Source organism: Bactrocera oleae, chromosome 4 (genome assembly GCF_042242935.1).
Source record: "Bactrocera oleae isolate idBacOlea1 chromosome 4, idBacOlea1, whole genome shotgun sequence".
Taxonomy (NCBI): Eukaryota; Metazoa; Arthropoda; class Insecta; order Diptera; family Tephritidae; genus Bactrocera; species Bactrocera oleae.
The window spans coordinates 32,462,803-32,476,394 of NC_091538.1; the positions used below are offsets into that span (position 1 = coordinate 32,462,803).

General features: G+C 35.3%; 1 pseudogene; it reads left to right on the forward strand.

The window, feature by feature from the left end:
- The window catches only part of LOC138857041 (uncharacterized), a 35,701-nt pseudogene extending 22,425 nt beyond the window's left edge, over positions 1-13,276 (forward strand).
- The last annotated feature ends 316 nt before the right edge of the window (positions 13,277-13,592 follow it).

A 13,592-nucleotide genomic window follows, 5' to 3' on the forward strand; every position in this document is an offset into this window, starting at 1 on the left:
TATGATTTATCTTCGACTGCCATTTCAAGATTAAAAAATGTAATTCCAGCTAAAGCATCGGCTCTAGGGTTAGTTACAGCCCTTGCACCTAGACCAAGCTTAGGTCACGTCTTTGTGCTGGCTACTTTCGAGCGAAAGCATCATATTCTGGACCAACGACCATAGCCCCCTCTATGCAAGTACGATTATCTTGTTACAGAGGGCGCCAGGTATCCGTAAGTTCCGTTCGAGACTGGCCTATTTATGAGCCCCTGTCAAGCTGATCCTCAGCTTGGGTCGTATGATACCGTGATCCAGCCTTTGCTAAAGTTCCTATGACCGATTTGACGAAAATAACAGCTACTCCTTTATACATGATGATGGATGAACGATTTTTACTCGATATTGTCTGCATTTGGCAATGTATATACTTATCTACAGCCTAAAGAGGTTAGCTCAAACCAAAGTTATGTACAGGGTGGCTCACAAATCGTGTTACAAAAACAAACCGTAATAGCTTGTTTTCTGTGTAAGTAATTGATTTACTTTTTTTTTTTTATTTGGCAGATTGTTATTTATTTTTTTTTTACATGATTGCTTGGGATACCGAAAAGAGGGTTTGGATAGTGCAGCGTTACCATGCTTTGCAGTCCGTCATTTTCGTCCAAAAGGAATTCAGTTGTGAATCGTAATCAGTAAAAAACTCAAATTTCGAATTTTTAATGATACGTTGATACGATATTCCCACTTTTTGTTGTATGATCTAATCTATGCATATTTAAAAACAATAATAATTCATTAGGACTTTAATCAGAACCGGATAGCTATTTATGAACTTTAAAACTTATATTAGTAATTCAAGTGAGAAACAAATAAATAATATCATGAATTTTTGTGTGGTTTCATCTAGCTCCACTTGCTAGATCGCCGGTACAAACTTTCTTTGCCTGTTATTTTATTGGTGATTTGAATCTGTTCCAAACACTATACTTGAGAGAAGTATATAATCTTGGAAAGAAAAATGATCACCCTCACCAACAAGGCCGAAGGCATTTCGTGAATGCATGTTTCAGTTTCGTCAAGCAAGCAAAAACAACTCCTAGCAATGTAGAAACTGTAGAGGAAATCTCGCCGCTGGTTATAGGGGTTGTCCTGTATATAAAGACCTGAAATCGAAGTTGTCGTTTGAAATTTAAGCTCGTCCTAACCACATGCTAAATATTCCGCGCAGCGAAGTTACTGAAATCATTAACCAGAGCTCCAAGCCTGTAAACAAAAATATAGATATATCACAAACAACTCTTCGTTGTAACACCAAAGTGGATTTAGACCCATAACATCAACTGGTTAAAGTATAAAAATATATCCGTAGCCACATTAATACTGATTACAGAGTAAACTCAGAGAGAGATATTTATCAAAGCATAAGCGAGTTCAATGTTTATTACCAGTCTTCAGCTTGGCCAGCTGCTCAAACAGATTGGCAGCAGTGAAGAAAATTTTATTTTTGGCCGCAACAATCTGTTTGACAGTTCAAAATACCAAACGAATCATCTTAAGGACCGTTTTCCCAATACTCGGTTAAGTTTATTTTCAACCGTTGGTAGCTTAATTGGATGATAGCTTTAACGGACAGAACCGTTTTCACCTAGTTGTTGTTAGCTTACCTACAGACAGTTTGATTATTGTGGAGAAAACAGTTCACAAAACATACATTGTGAACACGCAAAACTGTCTAAACATCATGAGCCATGTATGTGCATGTTCAGACGAGCACTCTTTTTACCGCGCAACCCGGTTTTCGTAGGCGAGGGAACGAAGAGGAAAGACAAAGGGACTCGGCTGGTACGCTCTGTGTTCTTTTTCGTAATAGCTCGCTACTACGCAATTCGACATTCCTTTTCATTTTGAAATTCCTTTCATGGTTGCAACAGCACTCGGTTTTAAAGAAATATTTACATAATATTCAGAAATTTAAATGTTATTATATGTATATATGAATGCAAATATGCATAATATGTAATAATAGTACTGCGTCAATGCAGCTGATTTCTCTTATCAATTTTACAGCGGACATTTCATGTTCTGATTTTAATTGGAATTTATGGACACATATATTTCAATTTTTTAGACTATAAAATGTTATTCGAATACTTCACTTACGGAGATATATGCAAATAGCACTGTGTCCAAAACAAATTCTGTTGGAAGAGAAATTGTACCACCAAGAAAATAGGTGTATATTTATATATGGTACATTAGTAACACCGTCACGTTTCATCAACTTGGTAATTAGTTTTGTGTGTCTTCGTCAACCGCTTGGACTATAGTCGACGGCTTGTTGGCCTATAACTATAGGCCACGAGTACATCAAATGGCCACAATGGGCCGAAGTAATTGGTTTACCAGATATCATCGGTAGCATAGACTGAGACATATACACAGAGAAAATACGGAAAATAATTTCGAGCAATAATGGATACGGGTAAAAGGTTCACAGATGTAACTTGTTGCGAATCTGGTTCCCTCAATGACAGCAGAGTTCTTCGCAGAAAAGGCCAAACAGGTTTTGAAAATTTATTTACAAATAATGCTTTTATTTTGTGTGATTCAGCTTAACCTGCTATAAATTGGTTAGTGCCACCTTTTAGGGACTATTCTTAAGTTAAATTAAAAAATAAAAATAAATAACACGGTTCCTTATTATACCTATACATATATCACATTATCTATACTATATTAATATAAAGAGGAAACATTTAATTGATTGTTTGTTTGAATTCATAAGGCTCCAAAACTATTTGACAGATTTTAAAAATTCCTTCACCGTTGGGAAGATACATTATCTCCAGTGTAAAAATAAGTTAGGTATCCTTACTAAAACGCCAATAATGTAACCCAATGTATAAAACAACCTAAAAAATTCCCTTCATCGTGTGTGCTGCGAATACTATTGGTTGTAGAACAAAATAATGTCCTACGACTTTGCAGAACTTATACAATAATTATCTACAAAAATATAGTGACAGCATATGTCTAACTATTATACAAAAGTTATGTCAGAATAAGCGTTTATTTATTTAGAAAATAATAATAAAAATTTTGCCTCTGTAAAATCTCTATTTGTACCTATATATATATCAAAATTAATTACCTCGGTCATTTTGCTTCAGTAGCTTTTGTTTCTTAATTTTAATTTTATTTTCGTAGTACCTGTTATTTATTTATTAGTTATTTGGTTGAAGAGGAGTGGTTGATGACGATGTTGATGTTGCTGGAGATGGTTTAGCGGATTCACAGCTAAGTGCGCATTTTATTTTCCAATGCTATCACGGTCGTGGATGAGTTCTAATTAAAACATTCAACACATTTTGTAATAAAAGAAAAAAAACAGTTAATTTATTTATTCGAATCTTAATTCATTCTCAATTCACAAACATAAACAAATGCGAACTTATGATTTATCTTCGACTGCCATTTCAAGATTAAAAAATGTAATTCCAGCTAAAGCATCGGCTCTAGGGTTAGTTACAGCCCTTGCACCTAGACCAAGCTTAGGTCACGTCTTTGTGCTGGCTACTTTCGAGCGAAAGCATCATATTCTGGACCAACGACCATAGCCCCCTCTATGCAAGTACGATTATCTTGTTACAGAGGGCGCCAGGTATCCGTAAGTTCCGTTCGAGACTGGCCTATTTAAGAGCCCCTGTCAGGCTGATCCTCAGCTTGGGTCGTATGATACCGTGATCCAGCCTTTGCTAAAGTTCCTATGACCGATTTGACAAAACTAACACCTACTCCTTTATACATGATGATGGATGAACGATTTTTACTCGATGTTGTCTGCATTTGGCAATGTATATACTTATCTACAACCTAAAGAGGTTAGCTCAAACCAAAGTTATGTACAGGGTGGCTCACAAATCGTGTTACAAAAACAAACCGTAATAACTTGTTTTCTGGTCAAGTAATCGATTTACTTTTTATTTTTATTTGGCAGATTGTTATTTAATTTTTTTTTTTACATGATTGCTTGGGATACCGAAAAGAGGGTTTGAATAGTGCAGCTTTACCATGCTTTGCAGTCCGTCATTTTCGTCCAAAGCGAATTCAGTTGTGAATCGTAATCAGTAAAAAACTCAAATTTCGAATCTTTAATGATACGTTGATACGATATTCCCACTTTTTGTTGTATGATCTAATCTATGCATATTTAAAAACAATAATAATTCATTAGGACTTTAATCAGAACCGGATAGCTATTTATGAACTTTAAAACTATAACTTTTAACACTGTATTAGTAATTCAAGTGAGAAACAAATAAATGATATCATGAATTTTTGTGGAATTTCATCTAGCTCCACTTGCTAGATCGCCGGTACAAACTTTCTTTGCCTGTTATTTTATTGGTGATTTGAATCTGTTCCAAACACTATACTTGAAAGAAGTATATAATCTTGGAAAGAAAAATGATCACCCTCACCAACAAGGCCGAAGGCATTTCGTGAATGCATGTTTCAGTTTCGTCAAGCAAGCAAAAACAACTCCTAGCAACAAAAAAATCAAACGGTGACAAAAATGCATGAGGCGAAGCGAAACAGAAGACACTGTCAACAGAATCAACATTATGAATTAAACAGCAATCGAGCAACAACAAATATGAAGGCGCCAACAAGCGTGCAAGCACGGACAGCGAAGAAAAACAGTATCGAAAGTGAGAGTACAATTAAAAAAGATACATAACTTCAGTTTGTCATTGGCCGCCACATTAACATAAAAACAAGTAAGGAAGGGCAAAGTTCGGATGTAACCGAACATTTTATACTCTCGCAAAGTCAAATAGTATACTCGTTTGAGATTTCTTTGTGGATTGACAGATATTTTCGGTAGAAGGTCAACTATAGGCACTGGGGTCGACATATTTAGTACTTAGGGGCTTAAACAGTTTTGGTTCGATTTAGACAATTTTTGGCCACAAGGTGGTATACTTTAAACGTATTATTCACGCAAAGTTTTATCCCGATACAGTCATTGTTGCCTGATTTGCATAGTGGAAAGTGAAATAATCAGATATGGGAAGTAGGCGTGGTTGTAACCCGATTTCGATTGTACTATGACATAGACATAAAGAAAGAATGTTATGTGCCAAATTTGGTTGAAATCGGTTAAGCAGATCTCAAGATATGGGTTTTCACCTAAAAGTGGGCTGTGCCACGCCCACTGTCTAATTTTGAACGCGGTTCCTATAAAGTCATCTCATACCATCCCAGAGATAAAATTTAATATCTATGGCGTGTTTAGTGCTTGATTTATCGCGCTTCTAGTAGTTTTTAACAGTACCGTTATATGGGGAGTGGGCGGAGTTGTCACCCGATTTCAACTATTTTCACACTGTACGTAGAGGTTCTAAAAACATTTGCTTCCAGTGAGTGTTGTTATTATAGCATCAGCGGTTTAGGAGATATGCACATTAAACCTATTAGGGGCGGGACCACGCCCACTTAAAAAAAAATTTAGCTGCAGATGCCCCTCCCTAATGTGATCCTGTGTACTAAATCACAGTCTTGTATCTTATTGCGGAGCTTAGTTATGGCAATTTATTGGTTTTTGATTAATGGCGTTTTGTGGGCGTGGCAGTGGTCCGATTACGCCCATCTGCAATACCAACCGTCTCACGGTGCCAAGAAATATGTCTTCCAAGTTTTATAAAGATATCTAAATTTTTACTCAAGTTAGAGCTCGCACGGACGGACGGACGGACAAAGGGCGGAAGGACAGACAGTCACCCGGATTTCAACTCGTCTCTTCATCCTGATCATTTATATATATACAACCGTTAGGTGGACAAAACTATTATACTCCGTAGCAACAGGTTGCGAGAGTATAATAAAATATTGTCCCACAAAACCAGCGGACAAGTGCAAAAAATGTAGAAACTGTAAGGGAAATCACGCTGCTGGTCATAGGGGTTGTCCTGTATATAAAGACTTGAAATCGAAGTTGTCGCTTGAAATTTAAGCTCGTCCTAACCACATGCTAAATATTCCGCGCAGCGAAATTACTGAAATCATTGACCAGAGCTCCAAGCCTGTAAACAAAAATATAGATATATCGCTTATAAATGGTGATACATGTACTGACTTCTGATCATTTGAAATGCACGAACAACTCTTCGTTGTATCAGAGAACGTAAATGAATAGAGAAGGAGCACATGTTAATTGAAATCTATTTGAGTACTAATTTGTAATTCCAGATGAGGGAACATCGAAAAATATAACTTCGAAAAAGAAAAATACACCACACAATGTGCGAAATTTTATAAATAGACACAACGAATATTCCTAAATGAAAAATCGTTGCGCACACCTATTTAGATTTATGTTTTCAATTTCTATGATATGACAAAATTATAATTATGAAAAGCTTTCTGAATTAAAAATCTGTATTATCGGTAAAAACCCTAGAATTCATAATAAAATAAACATTTAATAAACTAGTTTTTAACTTATGTATGTGCGTTGCATGAGCAATTGCTTATTGAGCAAAGGATAACAATAAAACGGTGGCTAAGCGGCTTAGCATATCTCAATTCAAATACTTAAATAGTATATTTTACTTCCTGATATAATTGAAACATATCGGGAAAATATGTTCATATGTTTGGGTTTATTGCATATTCCCTTATTATGCGTATTTACACAAATGTGATAATCACACATACAATGACTCTTGTCTTTACTTTTTGCTTTTTGCGAGAAGCAAGTTGAACGATCGCAAGCAAGAAGGGGTCAGGGGCGCACTGCCACATAATTATTTCAGATACATTTTTTTTAATCGAATTTATTTTAAAATATAAATATAAGTGTGAATTTATGTGTATTTATATTTTTACGTATATTATTATTGTATTACGAAAATTAGCCGTTATGCATCAGTATTTTTCAATAGAAATTAAGCAACATAATAATTACTATGAGCCCTCAGTTGAAACGCCTTTGTGTATGGTGGCAAGTCAACGAAATATCGGCGAGTTCGCGCGGACATTGTGTTGTAGAAAAAAACCAAATGACGACTTTGTCCACAAACATACATATGTATATACATACATACATATATGAGATCGCATACATATTGACACCAAATTGTGTGAATCGTCGCGGAGTTGACAAAATTTGTTTGAATCGACAATTTTGCGACAATGTCGGTCGGCTATGTTGTCTCGTTTATCCTTTTTACAGTAGTTTGCTATTGAAAGTTGACTTATGCTCTTTTGAAATATTGCGATTACCGATTGGGCTGCATTTTCATAGCGTCGTATTTAGATAAAATGGGCTAAATCGACAAACTATGAAATAATGATAATAAGTAAACATATAAAAGTACTATATGCAGTGTGCTTAGAATATAAAGAAGTAGTTAATGATTTCATATGAATGGCAATAAAACAATATTTCAAATCGCTAAGAGGTCATGTTGCCAATTCTCCTTTCTGAAGGGAACACCAGACAAATTCTTCAATTTCTGATTTTTAGCAAATGTTATGAGGAAGCAGCTTGTGGGCAACATATAAATGAGAGGGGGATGGTAGGATTTTCAGTGATACAAATTGTAAAATTGAAATTTTGCTGATTCTTCAATTTTACTGAAGACATTCAAATTCAATTTCATTCATTTTTATTTTCACGCATTTGCGGTAGGAATTCTATATGAAAACCAAATGTGGTTTACCAGGCGCACAGAAAAAATAGCGCGGCGCAGAGTTATGAACTAACGCACTTTTCTTTGAAGCAGCGCACGTTCCTTATGAATGAATTTGTTGTCGTTGTAATATGAAATACTTAGAAAGTATGCCGCGAGTTTGCTTGGATATTATTGGCCGATGATGGCGTCTACGTTTTTTTGTCACTTGCGCGAATGTTTGATTTTTTGCGAAAGACATATTGAGGTACATACATATGTGCATATATGCAAATATATTTGGACATGCGAATGAAGGAAGGAAATTTCAAGAATATTCACATACAGACATATGAACATTTGAAGCAAGTAAACAACAAAAGCTTTTTGAGTTCAAAGATTAGACAAAGTGGCTTAAATATTGTCTGTGGTACTGCTTGTATAGCACACTTCTTTATTGCAATGTGAAATATTTTGCCTAAGTTCAAATCCTATCAGATATTTTTATTTACTCCTTTTTTTTATTTTTATAACTATTTTTTATTAAATGATATTTTAATTTTATTTTCATATTATTTCCCTTATTATTTATATTTTCTTGTCAGAAGTCAATTACTTTCGTTTTTATTATTTCAATTTTTGTTTATGCGCATAGCAAAGAACATCTGTGCATATGTTTGTGTATACATTTTGCTTCTAGAGTGGTGTAGTTCGTTGCGCCGCTTGATAGGATGGTGACATTTTATTTTCGAGCTTGCGCGTTTTCGATGTTCCCTTATCGTAATTAACATTTTAGTACAGCTAACATTTGCTCCTTCTCTATTCATTTACGTTCTCTGGTTGTATCACCAGAGTGGATTTAGACCCATAACATCAACTGGTTAAAGTATAAAAATATATCCGTAGCCACATTAATACTGATTACAGAGTAAACTCAGAGAGAGATATTGATCAAAGCATAAGCGAGTTCAATGTTTATTAACAGTCTTCAGCTTGGCCAGCTGCTCAAACAGATTGGCAGCACTGAAGAAAATTTTATTTTTGGCCGCAACAATCTGTTTGACAGTTCAAAATACCAAACGAATCATCTTAAGGACCGTTTTCCCTATACTCGGTTAAGTTTATTTTCAACCGTTGGTAGCTTAATTGGATGATAGCTTTAACGGACGAACCCGTTTTCACCTAGTTGTTGTTAGCTTACCTACAGACAGTTTGATTATTGTGGAGAAAACAGTTCACAAAACATACATTGTGAACACGCAAAACTGTCTAAACGTCATGAGCCATGTATGTGCATGTTCAGACGAGCAATCTTTTTACCGCCCAACCCGGTTTTCGTAGGCGAGGGAACGAAGAGGAAAGACAAAGGGACTCGGCTGGTACGCTCTGTGTTCTTTTTCGTAATAGCTCGCTACTACGCAATTCGACATTGATTTTCATTTTGAAATTCCTTTCATGGTTGCAACAGCACTCGGTTTTAAAGAAATATTTACATAATATTCAGAAATTTAAATGTTATTATATGTATATATGAATGCAAATATGCATAATATGTAATAATACCTCTTATCAATTTTACAGCGGACATTTCATATTCTGATTTTATTTGGAATTTATGGACACATATATTTCAATTTTTTAGACTATAAAATGTTATTCGAATACTTCACTTACGGAGATACATGCAAACAGCACTGGGTCCAAAACAAATTCTGTTGGAAGAGAAACTGTACCACCAAGAAAATAGGTGTATATTTATATATGGTACATTAGTAACACCGTCACGTTTCAGCAACTTGGTAATTAGTTTTGTGTGTCTTCGTCAACCGCTTGGACTATAGTCGACGGCTTGTTGGCTTATAACTATAGGCCACGAGTACGTCAAATGGCCACAATGGGCCGAAGTAATTGCAATAAGAAGAAAAGGACGCAAGGAGTGGTTGACCAGATATCATCGGTAGCATAGACTGAGACATAGACACAGAGAAAATACGGAAAATAATTTCGAGCAATAATGGATACGGATAAAAGGTTCACAGATGTAACTTGTTGCGAATCTGGTTCCCTCAATGACAGCAGAGTTCTTCGCAGAAAAGGCCAGTCAGGTTTTGAAAATTTATTTACAAATAATGCTTTTATTTTGTGTGCCTCAGCTTAACCAGCTATAAATTGGTTAGTGCCACCTTTTAGGGACTATTCTTAAGTTAAATTAAAAAATAAAAATAAATAACACAGTTCCTTATTATATACATATATCACATTATCTTATATCTTATATTATTATAAAGAGGAAACATTTAATTGATTGTTTGTTTGAATTCATAAGGCCCCGAAACTATTTGACAGATTTTAAAAACTCTTTCACCGTTGGGAAGATACATTATCTCCAGTGTAAATAAGTTAGGTATCCTTACTAAAACGCCAATAATGTAACCCAATGTATAAAACAACCTAAAAAATTCCCTTCATCGTGTGCGCTGCGAATACTATTGGTTGTAGAACAAAATAATGTCCTACGACTTTGCAGAACTTATACAATAATTATCTACAAAAATATAGTGACAGCATATGTCTAACTATTATACAAAAGTTATGTCAGAATAAGCGTTTATTTATTTAGAAAATAATTATAAAAATTTTGCCTCTGTAAAATCTCTATTTGTACCTATATATATATAAAAATTAATTACCTCATATTCAAGACAGACTTCGATTCCTCGGTCATTTTGCTTCTGTAGCTTTTGTTTCTTAATTTTAATTTTATTTTCGTAGTACCTGTTATTTATTTATTAGTTATTTGGTTGAAGAGGAATGGTTGATGACGATGTTGATGTTGCTGGAGATGGTTTAGCGGATTCACAGCTAAGTGCGCATTTTATTTTCCAATGCTATCACGGTCGTGGATGAGTTGTAATGAAAACATTCAACACATTTTGTAATAAAAGAAAAAAACAGTTAATTTATTTATTCGAATCTTAATTCATTCTCAATTCACTAACATAAACAAATGCGAACTTATTATTTATCTTCGACTGCCATTTCAAGATTAAAAAATGTAATTCCAGCTAAGCATCGGCTCTAGGGTTAATTACAGCCCTTGCACCTAGACCAAGCTTAGGTCACGTCTTTGTGCTGGCTACTTTCGAGCGAAAGCATCATATTCTGGACCAACGACCATAGCCCCCTCTATGCAAGTACGATTATCTTGTTACAGAGGGCGCCAGGTATCCGTAAGTTCCGTTCGAGACTGGCCTATTTAAGAGCCCCTGTCAGGCTGATCCTCAGCTTGGGTCGTATGATACCGTGATCCAGCCTTTGCTAAAGTTCCTATGACCGATTTGACGAAACTAACAGCTACTCCTTTATACATGATGATGGATGAACGATTTTTACTCGATATTGTCTGCATTTGGCAATGTATATACTTATCTACAACCTAAAGAGGTTAGCTCAAACCAAAGTTATGTACAGAGTGGCTCACAAATCGTGTTACAAAAACAAACCGTAATAACTTGTTTTCTGTGTAAGTAATCGAATTACTTTTTATTTTTATTTGGCAGATTGTTATTTAATTTTTTTTTACATGATTGCTTGGGATACCGAAAAGAGGGTTTGGATAGTGCAGCGTTACCATGCTTTGCAGTCCGTCATTTTCGTCCAAAGGGAATTCAGTTGTGCATCGTAATCAGTAAACAACTCAATTTCGAATTTTTAATGATACGTTGATACGATATTCCCACTTTTTGTTGTATGATCTAATCTATGTATATTTAAAAACAATAATAATTCATTAGGACTTTAATCAGAACCGTATCTACTGTGGAATATTTTTGTGTAGCTATTTATGAACTTTAAAACTTGTATTAGTAATTCAAGTGAGAAACAAATAAATGATATCATGAATTTTTGTGGGGTTTCATCTAGCTCCACTTGCTAGATCGCCGGTACAAACTTTCCTTGCCTGTTATTTTATTGGTGATTTGAATCTGTTCCAAACACTATACTTGAGATAAGTATATAATCTTGGAAAGAAAAATGATCACCCTCACCAACAAGGCCGAAGGCATTTCGTGAATGCATGTTTCAGTTTCGTCAAGCAAGCAAAAACAACTCCTAGCAACAAAAAAATCAAACGGTGACAAAAATGCATGAGGCGAAGCGAAACAGAAGACACTGTCAACAGAATCAACATTATGAATTAAACAGCAATCGAGCAACAACAAATATGAAGGCGCCAACAAGCGTGCAAGCACGGACAGCGACCAAAAACAGTATCGACAGTGAGAGTACAATTAAAAAAGGAACATTACTTCATTTTGTCATTGGCCCATACATTAACATAAAAATAAAATATTGTCCCACAAAACCAGCGGACAAGTGCAAAAAATGTAGAAACTGTAGAGGAAATCTCGCCGCTGGTCATAGGTGTTGTCCTGTATATAAAGACCTGAAATCGAAGTTGTCGTTTGAAATTTAAGCTCGTCCTAACCACATGCTAAATATTCCGCGCAGCGAAGTTACTGAAATCATTAACCAGAGCTCCAAGCCTGTAAACAAAAATATAGATACATCACGAACAACTCTTCGTTGTATCACCAAAGTGGATTTAGACCCATAACATCAACTGGTTAAAGTATAAAAATATATCCGTAGCCACATTAATACTGATTACAGAGTAAACTCAGAGAGAGATATTTATCAAAGCATAAGCGAGTTCAATGTTTATTAACAGCCTTCAGCTTGGCCAGCTGCTCAAACAGATTGGCAGCACTGAAGAAATTAAAGAAATTTTATTTTTGGCCCCAACGATCTGTTTGACAGTTCAAAATACCAAACGAATCATCTTAAGGACCGTTTTCCCAATATTCGGTTAAGTTTATTTTCAACCGCTGGTAGCTTAATTGGATGATAGCTTTAACGGACAGAACCGTTTTCACCTAGTTGTGGTTAGCTTACCTACAGACAGTTTGATTATTGTGGAGAAAACAGTTCACAAAACATACATTGTGAACACGCAAAACTGTCTAAACGTCATGAGCCATGTATGTGCATGTTCTGACGAGCACTCTTTTTACCGCCCAACCCGGTTTTCGTAGGCGAGGGAACGAAGAGAAAAGACAAAGGGACTCGGGTGGTACGCTCTGTGTTCTTTTTCGTAATAGCTCGCTACTACGCAATTCGACATTCCTTTTCATTTTGAAATTCCTTTCATGGTTGCAACAGCACTCGGTTTTAAAGAAATATTTACATAATATTCAGAAATTTAAATGTTATATAACTATAGGCCACGAGTACATCAAATGGCCACAATGGGCCGAAGTAATTGCAATAAAAAGAAAAGGACGCAAGGAGTGGTTTACCAGATATCATCGGTAGCATAGACTGAGACATAGACACAGAGAAAATACGGAAAATAATTTCGAGCAATAATGGATACGGATAAAAGGTTCACAGATGTAACTTGTTGCGAATCTGGTTCCCTCAATGACAGCAGAGTTCTTCGCAGAAATGGCCAGTCAGGTTTTGAAAATTTATTTACAAATAATGCTTTTATTTTGTGTGCCTCAGCTTAACCAGCTATAAATTGGTTAGTGCCACCTTTTAGGGACTATTCTTAAGTTAAATTAAAAAATAAAAATAAATATCACAGTTCCTTATTATATACATATATCACATTATCTGTACTATATTATTATAAAGAGGAAAAATTTAATTGATTGTTTGTTTGAATTCATAAGGCTCCGAAACTATTTGATAGATTTTAAAAATTCCTTCACCGTTGGGAAGATACATTATCTCCAGTGTAAAAATAAGTTAGGTATCCTTACTAAAACGCCAATAATGTAACCCAATGTATAAAACATCCTAAAAAATTCCTTTCATCGTGTGCGCTGCGAATACTATTGGTTGTAGAACAAAATAATGTCCTACGAC